Source organism: Rhinolophus sinicus, chromosome 9 (genome assembly GCF_057876585.1).
Source record: "Rhinolophus sinicus isolate RSI-liver-muscle chromosome 9, RSI-T2T, whole genome shotgun sequence".
Classification (NCBI taxonomy): domain Eukaryota; kingdom Metazoa; phylum Chordata; class Mammalia; order Chiroptera; family Rhinolophidae; genus Rhinolophus; species Rhinolophus sinicus.
Genome location: NC_142509.1, coordinates 39,436,875 through 39,451,689, shown reverse-complemented (window position 1 = coordinate 39,451,689; position 14,815 = coordinate 39,436,875). Strand labels below are relative to the sequence as shown.

General features: G+C 47.9%; 2 long non-coding RNA genes across 2 annotated transcripts in view; both read left to right on the top strand.

Annotated features, from left to right (window-relative positions):
* LOC109456424 (uncharacterized) overlaps positions 1 to 14,020 on the top strand; it is a 48,375-nt gene extending 34,355 nt beyond the window's left edge. Inside the window, exon 4 of the long non-coding RNA XR_016022433.1 lies at positions 10,102 to 14,020. This is a non-coding gene — a long non-coding RNA (uncharacterized LOC109456424). The remainder of the gene's footprint in view (positions 1 to 10,101) is intronic.
* On the top strand, positions 277 to 4,278 carry LOC141569196 (uncharacterized). The gene is made up of 3 exons (XR_016022432.1): positions 277 to 539; positions 697 to 830; positions 3,139 to 4,278. It is a non-coding gene; the product is annotated as an uncharacterized LOC141569196 (long non-coding RNA).
* Positions 14,021 to 14,815: the final 795 nt, after the last annotated feature.

Below are 14,815 nucleotides of genomic sequence, written 5' to 3'. Positions count from 1 at the left end.
TCCAAACATGACGCAGCTTTTGTGTCTGGCGTCGGCACTGTTGAGTGAATGCATGTTGCGGCACTGGCTCGATCCTTTAAGTAAGGAAACATTAAACCATAAAGTAAGCTCCAGGAAGACCCACGGAATTCTGACTTGTCCATGATGTCCGCGTGGATGCCTTTTGTCTTTTCTGACCCTGTCCACCAAGGTCAAGGGGGAAAGACACTGCCACTGTACGGGTGGGGCTGGAAGGTGTGGGGAAACGCCAGTAGCATTTCTCTAAATTTTACGCTCATTTCCTGTCTTGTGTTCTTATGCGGCTAGTGACTCAGGAAATTTCCCAGTGGACATCGTAGGCGTGACTATTGGGTGGGACTGAGTGCTTCCAAGTGACGGGAGAGGCAGGACCCAGACCCCGGAGTCCTGTCTTTTCTCTTTAGCCTCCCAGCACAGCACACAGCAAGCGTCGGGCCTGGCAGCAGCCCCTCTGTTAGGATGACTGTGAAGTCTGCTGGGAATGTCGTTAGGCTCACGTGATGGGGAGCAAAGGCAAGAGTGTAAGTCTGCCTGGTGCTGCAGCCCATCGCACTGCAGCCAAGCAGTGGGTCTGCCCCAGACGCGGCACCGGCGCCACTGTCCAAGCCTTTGGGCCGTGTCCCACGCGCAGCCATGCCTGGACTGTCCAGTGGCATTCTGGTCCCCACTTTATTCCAGGGACTCGTTTAATCGATGCCTAGAGGAAGCAGGACGGGGTACAGGAAATCTGGACGAGGAATCTCAAGCCTCTGGTTCCAGTCCTCCCAATGACCGGGGCCTTGAACACCAGTTTAAAAGCAGAAAGACATACGGTAAACAACCCCCTGCGTATTGCGTGCTAGTCAAAACAAAAGTGCTGGGAGGTGGGAGGCATGGGTATTAAAACCTGATCTAGTGTGTTGTACAATCAAGGCACCCCTCCCGTGGCTGGGAGACGGTGAGAAACTTTGTCAAAAGGGTTGGGGAGGAGGCTATGAAGAGGCTTATAAAGGGAAGTGGAGCCCTCTGCCGCAGAGCAGTGGCTGTGAGAAGGGCTCCCCCCTGCCGGGGAGCTGATGAATAATCCTGCAGCCTCACGCTGCGCCCGCTGCAGCTGGGAGGAGAGCTGACTGCCATCAGGGGCTGCGACCCAGCCGTTCTAAACGCAAATGAGGGGCCCTTTCCACCCAGTCCTGAAGGGGGAGGATTAGGGACGGGAGTTCAAAGCCTAGAAATGGCTCATTCGGGCTTTCTTTTTTCCTAAACCCCCCCCACCCCCCCACACCCACCCTTTATTTTTTAAAGGGGCCAGAAATATGGTCGGTGATTATCTCAAGTCATTGCGACAAAGAATTTTGAAATTAAAAGATAAAGTGCACTGAGGAAGCTCAGTAATTTTCATAAAAGACTGAAAACAGATGTGCCCTCTTTCATCGAAGCATGCTTGAAAAAATAGCAATGCATTTTTAACATAGCAGGGGGAGAATCACACGGCTTGGCATGTGTCTCGCGAGCACCAGTGTGTGTGAGCAGGGGCGGGTTTGGAGAGAGAGGCCACCGGAAAACTTCCCCTCCCGGGCCCTGGGGTAGGTGGCCGTCTGTGCACCAGACCTTTTGCTAACTAGATCATTTAATTTTTTTGAAATTGTTAAATAATCTGCCATTCAGAATGTGTTGGTGTCATACAAACCACAGACCGTATCTGGAAGGAAAGCCAAGATTTTGTCAACAATTTTACCCTTTTCCTCCTCTTATCACGAGATGGATTTTTCCATGTTTGCTTTTCGGCGGTTGACACAAAACACATTCACGTTTAAAGAATGTTTGTTTTTAATTTCAGACTTGTTGAAACGTTCATCGTTCGGCCTTGGCCCCAATTCATTTATTCACCAGAATGACTGTAGTTTGGTGTCAATTTTTTTACCAAAGCATCTTTCTGCTTTCACTCATCTCTCCATGGCTGCTCTTGGTAATTCCAAATGGAAATGGAAGAGATTAATCTGTGATTTTGTAAGAAGAGAAACCTACACTTGTGCTTTTAACTAGAAACAGAGGCAAACATTTAAATACGTTCAGAAATTACCAATCACAGCAATGGCTGGATTCTCCATTGTCCTTTCGCCTGCAAAACGTTGTGTCCTGAACAGCTTAGAAACAGTTTCCCAAGTGATGGGGTCACTGGGAATGGTCCCAAGTGATGGTGACCCCCAGGAAGTGGGCACATGCCCAAGTCAGTCCCTTGGCTCGGTAAATATCTATTGATTTGTGTTGACTGGATGCTTTTACAATTACTCCGTTTTCTCTTTTAATTTAGAAATGGAGTGATCCACGTCAATGAGAAACTACAGAACCTCTTAGGTCCCTCCAAGCCACCTATTCTGTTCACCTTGTCACCCAGACTTCATCTAAAACCAGTCTAAAGAAATGGTGACGGTCACAGGGATTTGAGCCTTACCTGGGGTGTTTCAGATTTGGTTCCGTTTTTGGTTTGTGTGTTACTACTTGGGCATTTCAATTTTTCCTTTCTATCCTTTATTTGAACATTTAAGTGACTAGTTTTCAGTAGATAACACATGAACAAGGAAGCAAATTCAAAAGTTGGGTACCAAGTGCGAAGGAAGGTGCAGTTTCACCCCAGCCAGTAACCTCGCTGAGGGACCCCACTCTGACCAGTGTCACCTGTGTCTTGCCAGAGACCATCTTTGTCCGTAGGAGAGCTGTCTGTCTGTCTGTCTGTCTGTCTGTCTGTCTGTCTGCACATAGCCTCTTTAAATGTCACTCCAACAGCATCACGCTGAACCACATCTTCACTAATATTGCCCTCTATTCTTTTAGGCCATATTGGAAATTTGGATTTTTGGAAATTGTTTCAAACATTTAAAAACATCATGTAGACAGTATGGACGCTTATAATAAAATATGTGAACGAAATATACGGTGTAAACCGTGCTCGACCATCCTCCCTCGGCTGTTTCTCCTCTGCCCACCTCACCCGCAGCCAAGGTTTCCTCCCAGAGATGATGGCTGTTAACACTTATTGCCTACATGTCTCTATCCCCTTTGCTGTCTGTTTATCTAGATCTATGTAAAGACATCCAGGAAGAGACAGTGTGTGTGGCTTCTGTTTTTCTCATGTAACAGTCTGTACGAGACCCGTCCTTGGGGCACAGAGGGCATCGAGCTCCATCTGGAGTAACAGTCTACACCTCCCTGCACAATCCACATCCGACCATCGGAAAACCCGGCTGCATCTTCACTGTAGCTCCAGAATCTGACCCCTTCCTTCACTGCTGCCACTCCAGCCTGAGCACCACCGTCTTTCACCTCAGTCGGCTGGCCGTGACACCAGACACCCTCCTTCCTTCCCCCGTGGAACTCTGGCAGCCATCCTGAGACCCTGACAGTTGTCGGTTTAAGAGGAGAAACCACCGAATAAATGATGGTGGGGGGAGAGGGGGAAAGCATCGGGATCCCAGCTGATATCTGACACCATTTTCCCCCAAACTGCTTGTTAAGTCACCTTGAATAGTCTTCTGTGCTCACGGCATCTTAGCTGATGTGACGAGATTTAAAAGTCATCTGAAATTATTATTATATGTTCCATCTGCTATAAAACTTAATCAATGCACTCATAAGGAAATGTGTAAGAACAGCAATGAAATTATCCACATCTTTGACCTAAAGATCCCACTCTGTGGACTGTAACCCAGGAAATCACTCATGTAACAACACTTCACCAGAATATTTGCAGCTTGAGTATTTATAACGGTGAGACGTTGGAAAGACTCCAATGTCTAGGAACTGGGCAATGCTCAGGAGAACTGTGGCTTATCAGTGTGATTGAATATAAGTCTCAGATTATCAAGTACAGCAGCGACATTAATACAGGGGAACATTGCATAAAAGTAACAGTAAGGAAAACAGCAGAAAAATTAAGTCTATGTTGTTATAACGTTAGCAAGAAAGGCGTATAAAGAGAATTACATAAAGTTGGCATTTATTAAAATAATATTTTCTACAAAATATTCTGCAAGCAATTGTATTTTAAAATTCTCATTAAAGTGGAAAAATCTCGATCATAGTCAAAGGAATAAAGTATTCTCCTTGTTTATTTTTACATTCATTGCTTTTCAGTGAAATATTTACACTTAACAGTCTTTTACAGTGGGAAGCTATTAATAATAAGTCTTCTTTGGCTGCCTCAAATAAGTACTGACTGCAGTGTGAAGTGTGTAGTCAAACTGCCTGGGCTTAAACCCCTCGCTGACACTTATTGGAGTGTGACCCTGGACAGGTCACTCCCTGTAAAATGAAGATGATGATGATACAAATAATGATGGTGATGGTGGTGGTGGTGGTGGTGGTGGTGGTGGTGATGGTGGTGATGGTGGTGGTGATGGTGGTGGTGGTGGTGATGGTGATGGTGGTGATGGTGATGGTGAGGGGGGGTGGTGGTGGTGATGGTGATGGTGAGGGGGTGGTGGTGGTGGTGGTGATGGTGGTGGTGGTGGTGATGGTGGTGGTGATGGTGATGGTGGTGGTGGTGGTGGTGGTGGTGATGGTGGTGGTGGTGGTGATGTTGATGGTGATGGTGATGGTGATGGTGGTGGTGATGGTGGTGATGGTGGTGGTGGTGGTGGTGGTGATGGTGGTGATGGTGGTGGTGATGGTGATGGTGATGGTGATGGTGATGGTGATGGTGATGGTGATGGTGGTGGTGATGGTGGTGATGGTGGTGGTGGTGATGGTGGTGGTGGTGGTGGTGGTGGTGGTGGTGGTGGTGATGGTGGTGGTGGTGGTGGTGGTGGTGGTGGTGATGGTGGTGGTGGTGGTGGTGGTGGTGGTGATGATGACGGTGATGATGACGGTGATGGTGATGGAGATGATGATGGCAGTTGTGGTGATGATGATTATGATGGTGACCACCTAGTAAAGTAGCTCCAAGCATTAAAAGAGTTTGCAAATATAAAATCACTTGGAACAATGCCTTGTACCCAATAAGCTCCAGAAATTCATTTATTTTATTGCATGTGGGTAATGAATAACTTAAGTCATTAATGGTTAAACATCTTAATTCTGGCAGGCTTTTACTTTCATCTAAATAACTATTTGTATAAGACAATGGACTTCATAAATCAAGACAAGCATGTGACATAACCGACATGAAAAGAAAAGTGAAAAACCAGCGTTTGGTTCCAGCTCTTAGTAGCTGTCTGACCTCTAGCAAGGAAACGAGTATTTTTGAACCTCAGTTTTCTTATCTGTAAATAATAATAATCTCTGTCTAATTCCATGACTCTGAGGATGAAATGAGGTGATAGCAATAAAAGTCTCAACAACTATAGAGTCTTCTATATGGGTAAAGTATTGCTGCAATTAATGCAGAAAAGTTCCTCAAGTTTTGTGCTGAGCCAGTTCTACATGACTCCTCGGTTCCCCTTTCTGGCCAATGGAAGGTGTGCAAGGTAAAGCCACCACTTCTGGGCATGGCCCATGTGGCCCCTGGGGGTCTTCAGACTGGATCTTCCCCTGCTGCCTGACGTATGTAGACAGTCCAGTGGTGGCTCTGCCATCCAAGAAGATGGGGGCGCTGCTGGATGCCAGGAGCAGCCCTGAGGACAGCTGCCAGGAGCAGTGCCCACCCAGGCCTGTGGCAGGGACTCCCACGGATGGGCACTAAGCATGTGTTGTGTGCAGCCGCTGAGGTTTTGCACTGTTTGTTACAGCATCGGTCTATCCTGACTCATACAAGTAATGAGAAGTCTGTAGTATATGCACAAATTACACAGTTGGAACATTTTGTCACTTCCCTTTGCCAAGAAGAAAATGAGCTGCATGTATGTGGTCTTCACATTTCACATAGATGATATTTTTTAAGACCATGAAAGCTGTGCTGATAAAAATAGTAATTCCTAATAGGTATTGCAAATTTAGAGGGATAAGTGGACATAAAGGTCAATTTAGATTTATTTTCTGTGAATCTCTTTTCACTTGTGGGTTTTCCCGATGTAGTAGCCGAGGATGCATTTTTACGTTTATGATCCAAAAATCTTAGAAATTTAACCATTCAGTAGGCTCGGTCGACACTTGTGCTTCTGATTCTCAGTTCTTACCTTATAATTCAGAACTGACTTGCGTGATCAGAGATTAGTTGTTAGTTAAGCTGGTTAGTCATTTGATGAGTTGGGTAGTTGGTTGATAAACTGGTTAGGCTCGGACTGAGTTGGTGGCCACCCACAGCTCAGATTAACTCTGTGCTCTGGCTTTTAGGGCCAAAAGTAGGTTTTTGAGCAAGGCTTATTTGTTGAGTGCTCTAGGCCATTCAGCAGTGGTGTGTGTGTGTGTGTGTGTATTCATGCGTGAGCGCACGCACCTTGTGAACATGAGAGTTAATGGAATCCACGTCCAGCTTCCATTTCAGACAGGGTAAGAACACGTGACCTTTCCATTTCATGCACTTGACCCAAAATGACACCTTTAAAAACTCCAATTATCAACTGTCTGCAGTAACAAAGGGAATATTGCTAGAAATAGGTTTAAATAGATTAGAGTGATAAGTATAATACACGTCTACAAAACTATAAAAATAAAGTTTTTGCCAAAAAAAAAAAAAATCTCAAGCATGACTTTGAAAAGAAATGAGAAAGTATATACCAGAAATCTCCCAATTCAATTAAGCATTTCATTACTGATAGGAAGTCCATGCTGGGTGAGTGAGAACGGGTATCATCCGAGTAACAAAGTTCACAGACATTTTGAATGTCCAATTTCCCTTTCGGGATAATGGCAGGCATTAAGAAACTGGACCCTCACTGAGTGTGATGGTTGAAGAGGGGAACCTGGACCAGGTTATGCCAATAATTGCCAGCCCCCCAGGATTCTGGCTCAGAAATTTTTGTGTGCTCTCAGGAGACAAAGATGAGTGATCTTCAAAGGCGCTGGAGCGCAGCAGGGCTGTCATAAGCCTGAAGTTACAACTTCGACATGCCATAGAAAATATCATCGGTACCTCTCCAGTGCAGCGCCTGTAGTAATTAAAACCTTGATCCCTGCTGCTTTATCGTCTCATTAGCAATGGGGGCACCAGACTTTTATCCTTGTTTGTCAGGAATCAAACATACCAGAAGAACTCTGATTATAAATTGATGAAAGTAAAGTTAAACTTTTAAATAAGAGAAGTGACTGTTCCCAATGTGTTTTTAAAGCTGATTAAAGAGATCCGTTTTTTTTTCTATAAAAATAATATCTCCGTCCAGCCTGGGATTGTAGAGGTCATTGCTAGGATGGCTTTGTGCCGTGCATTTTGGAAAGGGGATTGCTTTGCGAGCGGTCCTGATGGAAAATACACATCAATCCTGACAGACGTCCCGAAAGCACCGATACAAAAGGGGTCCTGCTTTTCATGGCTTTTGATGAGGTTGAAACACCTTCTACCCCCTCAGTGCTGTGTGTTCTGATGTCTTTGAGGGAGGGTGGCTGGCCTTGTCGTTTAAAAAGCCAGGCAAGCTTTCTGTTTATTTTAATAACTTGTCTCTGTAAGTGAGGACAGGTGAAGGACCTGGGGCCACTCTGAGGCGGCCAATTTCTCTGATGTTTGTTTCCAAAATAGAACATTTCCTTCAGCAGCCACGCTGTTTTCTTCAGGTCCAAAGACCTGCACAGCTTCCCTGATCTGTGGGACTCCCGCTGAATTCTAACCTCTGCTCCAGACAAGAGGGGATTTCGGACTTAAAGAAAGAACAGCTTACAGTACACTTCATTTTTTTTTACTTAATGGCTTTAATTTAAATTAAATAATAATTAATCAATCATCTTTGCATTCAACGTGTACTTATAGCCATGCTTTCTGCCAGGTGCCGGGGATCTGAAAACAAAATTGATCTCCCGTTCCCAGCAACTTTAAAACTTTCTTCTCTCCATAGTCAAAACAGCTTAAGAGGTGAAAAAAAAAAGGGGGGGAACAAAAGCTGGATATTCCTAACCCCAGTGCTCTTGGGCAGGGTCGCTCTTGGTGCCAGGGGCTGTCCTGTGGTTTTAGTGTGTTGAGCCGTGTACCCCCGGCCTGTACAGATCAGATGCCAGTCGCTGCCCACCTCCAGTGTGACAGGCCAAAAATGTCTCCAGTACGTTGCTGAATGTCACTGGAGGAAGATCGACCCCAGCTGAGAAGCACTGTAGCAACGTACATATGGCAGGCTGTCACTTGTGTCACACACACACACACACACGTGCGTGCACACACGATGGTGAATGCATGGCCCATCCTGGAAAGGGATGCAAATTCTCATTTGGTACAAAGTAGTTTCCTCTCCTAGGTGGGGAGGAGATGGGGGAACGTGATTGTGGGGGCAGAGCCCCAGAAAGTAGTTTCCAGGCTCTCAGCCTCACATAGACAGGTGCTGGCTCAGGTAGTAAATGGCCATCAACTGTGATTGGATGGCCATCAGCTGTAACCAGTGAGCCATTGGCCACTAATATAACTGCTGTGGCTACGCTAGCAGAAAGAGAAAGAATATGGGGGCTAGCAAGAAGATGGTGGCTGAGCTAGCAAGCGCGGAATTGCAGAGAGGCGGATGCCACCAGTGAGAATACAGTGGTATGACTCCCCCATCTATGGCTCCGTGGGTGTTCCTTTTTGGTCTCACCGTGCCCTGTGTTCTTATGTGGGGAGCGGGAGCAGAGAACCCGCAGGCTGCCCCGCACAACAGTGATCTATTTTTCCTTGTCAGACCTTTCACACCTTTTTAATCCTCTGCCCTGTACATGGTTACGTCTTCTAAGCAGCAAACCAACGAAAGAGTAAATAATATAAGCCCGGAGCTTTCCCAAAGGTAAATAAGTGGGGAGCTAAACTAACTAACACCCAAACAAGAGGGGGTGTAAGTAAAGATATTGTGTTCAGGCCCTCCCAAGTTCTCTATTTATAAACTCATGAATTAACTCCAAGGGGGTAAACACACAGCTGATGAGAATTATTCCAGTAAAAACAAGAGGGTGTGCTCCTAGGGCGGGACTGAGGTGGGGTTGCTGGTTTATTTTATCACTATAAGCCACACCCATAGAGCATGTGTCCTTTTTCATTCCGCCTGCAAACAAAGGGTCTTTGGGGCTTCAAAAGCCCTATGAAGTCATTTCCCATTTTACTGGGGAGAAATTGAGACGCAAGAGACTTACTTGGAAGCAGCTGGGTTTGTCCTCATTTTATGGGTTGGCATCTACAAGGCTAGTGTTTGCTGGGACGGCAAAAGCTGCCCACGCCCCTTCCCCAGGAGGGTGGTGTGGGCCACTCTGGAGGGCTGTAGCGGTCCCGCTCCTGTCACCAGTCTGGAAAGCCACCTACTGTACAAAACCATCCTGTGGGAGCGGGTGGGTTTGGTTTGGGGTAAGCTATGGCAATATTACAAGGATCTGAGTTGTACAGCATGTCCCCTGGGTGTCGGCCTGTGATGGTGAGCGCAGTTGGGAACCAGGAGGTGGGAACCTGGCTCTGTCACTCACGGTGACCCAGTCGTGCGATCTTGGGAGACATACGTTCCCACAGCCACGCGGACTCATGTCTAAAGTGAAGAGGTTGAACGAGACAACTCCTTACAAGCCGTCCAAAGCCCACAGCCTCACAGTTCTTAAGAAACCTTCTTAAATGAAGGTTTCAATAAGTGTGTGTGGGCGGAGGAGGGGTTATTCTTCTGGAAGTGAACTTGGAAAATAGCTTCTTCAATTGATCACATTATTTAAACTGCGTTACTATCCTGAAAATGCGTTGTTCCTTAGGCACTCCTCCGGAACGTAACTCAGACACCGAGTGTTAAATTCTCATCAGATTCATGCATAACATGAAGATTAGAAATAGCAAATATGAATAACAGAATCAGGATCAAACTATTCTGAGTGCACGCAACTTAGCAGAGATTGTCATGATCAGTTCTGCCATCACGAGGCTGACCCAGGCACGCCTAACAATCACCGTGCTACGCACAATCACGCGATAAAAACCGTACAGCTTGTGAGAAAAAGGGGGTGGGGCCCAGCACTCACAAGCTTGTCAGGGACACCTGAAAAAAGATAGGAACCTAGTAACAATGCGAGCGTGGTTTTGCACTTTAGGTGGTTAAGAAGCGCGCCCATGCAACAGTGAATGTGGGGGCTGGCAAAAGACCTGACGTCGGCTTGTGGCAGTGGGACCAGGACCGGACCCGGTGAGTTCTTGTCAAGTGGTGTAAAGTGTCATCCGAAATCAGAAGGAAAGTGTGCCGATGCAGGTCCCCTGGGGCGCATCCTCCATCCTCAGCGTGCTGAGTAGCAGGGCCGTGTCCAAGGTGCGTGTGTGGGCAGTGAGCATGTATGCACATGTGAGTGCATGTGTGAGCACGTGTGTACGCATGCATGCATTGTGTGCTCTCTTTCCTGCTTGACTCAGCTGGTGCGCTTCTCCGTATTCACGTAGCTTCTCTTGCAGCCGAAGTCGTCTGTGAGCGAATGTGAATTTTGTGTTGTGGTCACATTGCCCCCAATGCAGCAGTCATGTTGGAACAAATTCGTGTTTTGGAAACACGCCTCATAGCAGAGCTGTGTACCGGCCTTCACAAGGGGGAGAAACCAGAAGGACAATAAGGACAGCCGGCATCTGCGTCGGGCTTACTGTGCACCGGGCAAGGATGGCCATGTGTTAGCTGTGTTCAATCTTAACAACTTCTGTGAAGCAGGTGTAGTGTCATGACGCCATTTCACAGATGACGAGACCCGGGCCCAGAGAGGGTGCTCAGCATCACAGCGCTGGTGGGCCAGACGTGACCTTGACGTCAGGCCTTCCCCTCCGAAGTGTGGGCTCTGCTGCTGGCGGGCGGGGCACGCGTGCACAGGCTCAGGGGCTGCTGCGCTGTGCCAATGCTGAATTCCGCGGGCAGCAGCCCTGTGTTGTCACTGTAACAACGCGGAAAGCTACAGCATCTCAGTGACCTTAATAGAACTTCAACATAAAGGAAAAAAGAAGCGATAAGCCCTGTCAGTTTTGCTGAGGACACACCATCCTGGAATATTCTATCCTGTCCTGGGCACCGCACTCCGAGGGGAGGAGTACAAGTAACCTGGATTTGAGGGGCTATAAAAAACCCATGTCCAAAGGAAAGTAAGCAAGATGGTGAAGGAACATAGGCTGTGTCAGACGAGAAGCTGTGGAGACACTTCTGATACTTAGAAGAGAAACATACAGGGTTGGCGTGAGAGTCCCCCTGAAAGGTTTCAAAGGTTAGAGCTTGTTAGCGTTTCCTTTTCATTTTCCCTGTATGGGCCACGGAGTAGAGCAGGTGAGTGAGATAATGGTTAAAATCTGTGGAGCTCGGTTCTAGACCCTCACGTGTATTATCCAGATCGCTCTTAGCAACGGGCCCATGACGCTGCTTCTGGTGCTCATCCCATTGTACAGGTGAAGAAACCGAGGCCACTGAGATCAGCGGCTTTGCCCAAGTCACCTGAGCAGGGCTCTGAGCCCAGGAAGTCTGACTTCAAAATTTCTACTCGTGATTCCCAAGCAGAAGAAACTTGCAGGAGGACAAATTTGGACTCTGTATAATGGGGAACTTTCTGGAAGTCAGAGGTGCTCCAGCATAGACCAGACTGTTTCTGGAAATGCTGAATATCTAGTCACCAGAGTTTTCAGGCGGAGGTTGAGCGACCCCTCGAGACTCACAGGGAGTAGACAAAGCACATTTCTAACAAAATCCAATTAAAAAATCCAAATGGCAACCACAGCATGTTAATGTGTTCATTGTCAGGCATTTCTGGGTAAGGTTTTGTAGTGAGTTGATCTGAATGAGTAACAATGAGTTTCCATTTTCAGGGGTGTCCGTTCATTCAGAGGGGGGCTCTGCAAAGTAGGGATCTCGTCTAAAGTGCAGTGAATCAGAAACGCACGTGGAAAACATCTTTGCCCTGTGGAATCTTGCAGATAGATGTTGAAAGTCGTACAGTCCCTCCCAACTTAAAATGAAATAAAATAGAAACAGTGCAAGAAAACAACACTCTTGCACAGTCTCTCTGCTGCCCTGGCAGTTAACTCCTTGAAGAAGCTGTGTGGTCCCCGCGCCCCCTCTGGCTTCCTCCCCACTCGCCCCCATGTTCCCGGTCATCCTCTGCCTGTCGTGACTGATGCCAGCTCAGCGCCTGTTCCTCCTGAACTCTCTCTAGTGTCGGCAGCACCTCCACTTTCTAGGGCCCCCGTTCCGGCATTTGGGTCAGCATCACACCCCCTCGGTCTCCTTCTAATCTCTCTGGTCACCCCTTCCTCGTTTCTCTTGCTCACTTTTTCTGTTTTTGCCCACCTGCTAACAGTCGTCCACCTTCACGGCCCGGTCACTGTGGTCTTGTCCCAACGTATACGCTCCCATCTCAGTGTCTCTTGAGTATTCTTCTTCTGCCAGTCCTTAAAGATGGGGTGCCAAAGGGTCCTCGGCTGTTCTAGCAAATGGAGCAAGCTCGTGTCTTCCCCTGACACCAGACACCCCCCATCTGGGGATAACTCTCCATTCCCTGATTTGTATGTCTGAGCTACAGAGCCATGTGTCCAGCTGAGGCCTGTATGTCTCCTCTTAGGGATTTCCAGATGCCTTAACTCAACCATCCCAAGACGGAACTCAGCATGTCCCTGCCAGCCCTCCAGCCCCCGTGGTCCTCCCTTGGTTGCCCCCAAAATCTGAGTCCTTCGCCACTCTTCCCCTTCACCTGTGCTCTCTGACCCAGCATCTAGTTCTGTCCACTCCACCACCCAATTACCTGTCACACCGACACTCATGGCCACTGTCCAGCTCAGGACATCCTGGTGCTTTGTCACCTGTCCCCCGCTTGTCTCTGCAGCATCACCCCGGGCTCTAGACTGCAGCCACATGGAACTTTCCTGGGTCCCTGGAACTGGCCCTTCTCTGTCCCCCTCCCCCGACCTCCCCCACTCACTGTTTCCCGTGACCAGGGCAGTGAAAGTAACTTTCACTTTTCCTTTGGATGATTCATATTTGTTCTTCAGGAATCAGTTTAGATGTCATTTCTGTAGCAAAATCTTCCCAGCATCCCAATCGACGTGCCCTTTCATACCCTTCGCTTTCCCCCAAATAAAGCAATTTAATTCAGGACTCTCGTGACCCTTATACTTGTTTATTTAGTTGTGTGTCCCATTCGGTTGTTAATTTCCTAAGAACAGAGACAGTTTTTCGTTGACATGTAATGGAGTCTTATAAGCATTTGTTGACTGAATATGAAAAAATTGGGCCTCCTCGCAGTGCTTTGGCAGCAGCACTTTTCTCCCACTGCTGCTGCCTGTACTGACATGTGCAAGGACCGCGGAAGCCAACATCGTCTGCATTAAAGCAGTCCTTATAAGGATCCATTTGCCACGTGTCTTATAAACTTGGTCTTAGATTTGGAAGGTGTCTCTGGTTCACTCACTTTGCACTTTAGATTAGTTGTTATGGAGCAGATAACAAGACGTCACACCGGCGTGTTCATTGATGAATTGTTAAAAAGTGTCACAGCCCAGACAGCTGGCTTTCTAAAACCATTAGTCAATTGAATTTATTCCAAGCTTAACAAAGGGGGGAAATTTGATTTATAATTACAAAGGACCCACTCTTCAATTTTAGAGTAAACACTTCCTTTGAAGCTTTAAGTTTTGACCAAAAAATATTTTGCAGACAGTAACAATCATAAAAATATGCAACTAACATTAAGACAGGTGGACCGTTTTGGCAGTTTGGTCAATGGGTTGTGTATACTGTCTGTTCACCTGTCCAGAACACTGGTGAGATAAATCCTTCAGTCGGGGAGAGCTTTCCAGGTCACAGTGGCTTGTCAGGTGGCACAGCCACCAACACAGAGCCAGGGCCTAGCCACAAAGCCCGGACACTCCCACCAATTAGCTCTGTTTTCAGTGTCAATAGCAGCACCTTGAAGAAAAATACAGCCTCCCAAAGCACAAAACCCCCAGCCCCCAGGCAGGTGAGACGCTGGGCTTTTTCACTCTGCCTGAAAAGTGGTGGGACTTTCTCTTTTCTTTCCCTCAAATTGTATCTTGCAAATTGCCACCAGGAGCCCAGATGTGGAGTCAGGGACGAGGCCTGACTCTCCAGAGGCGGAGAGCGGAGAAAGAATGAGGACGCTGAGGCCGTTCTCTGCGCTCTTTCTGGCTGTGCATGTGTGTGCGTGTGCACGCGCGTACGCGTGTGGTGGGTGTGCGGACTGTGTCAGTCTACAAACAACTCGTGTTGGCAGAGCCACGCTCTAAAGGCCTCTGCACGCAGCACAAATCCGTCTTGGACCGTTGCGGGGCTCCCCCCCCCCCCCCCCCGTCCCCTCCCCTCCCCGTCCCCTCCCCCCCGTCCCCCTCCCCCGTCCCCTCCCCCCATCCGCGAGTGCCGGCCCTTCCGCTCTCTTTGCTGAAAAGGGAAAAAAGCTCATACTTGAGCAAAAGCAAGCGGCAGCCTGGGACTGTGCCAACAACGCTAACCAGCTTCTCGTCTGCGCCTTTGAAGTCGGCAGGGGGCAACATGCTCGTGGCAACGGAAGAATGATACTTTAAGCGATTTCTTTTCATCCCTTTAACTTAATGAAAGATTAATGACCTTGTTATTTTTGTTTCTGCTCCCTTTTCTCCCCCTTTCACTCCCACCCCCCACCCCCGGCTGAAATGGAAAATCCTGCCCGGCCGCGGTTTTCTGGATGGCGGCTTGGTGAGCGCACGTCCTGCGCCTTCGCCGCCGTCCGCAGACGCGACCACCTACCCCACGGCCGTCACCAGGTGCCCACAGGGAGGAGCCCGCGGTGGGCGGCAGAT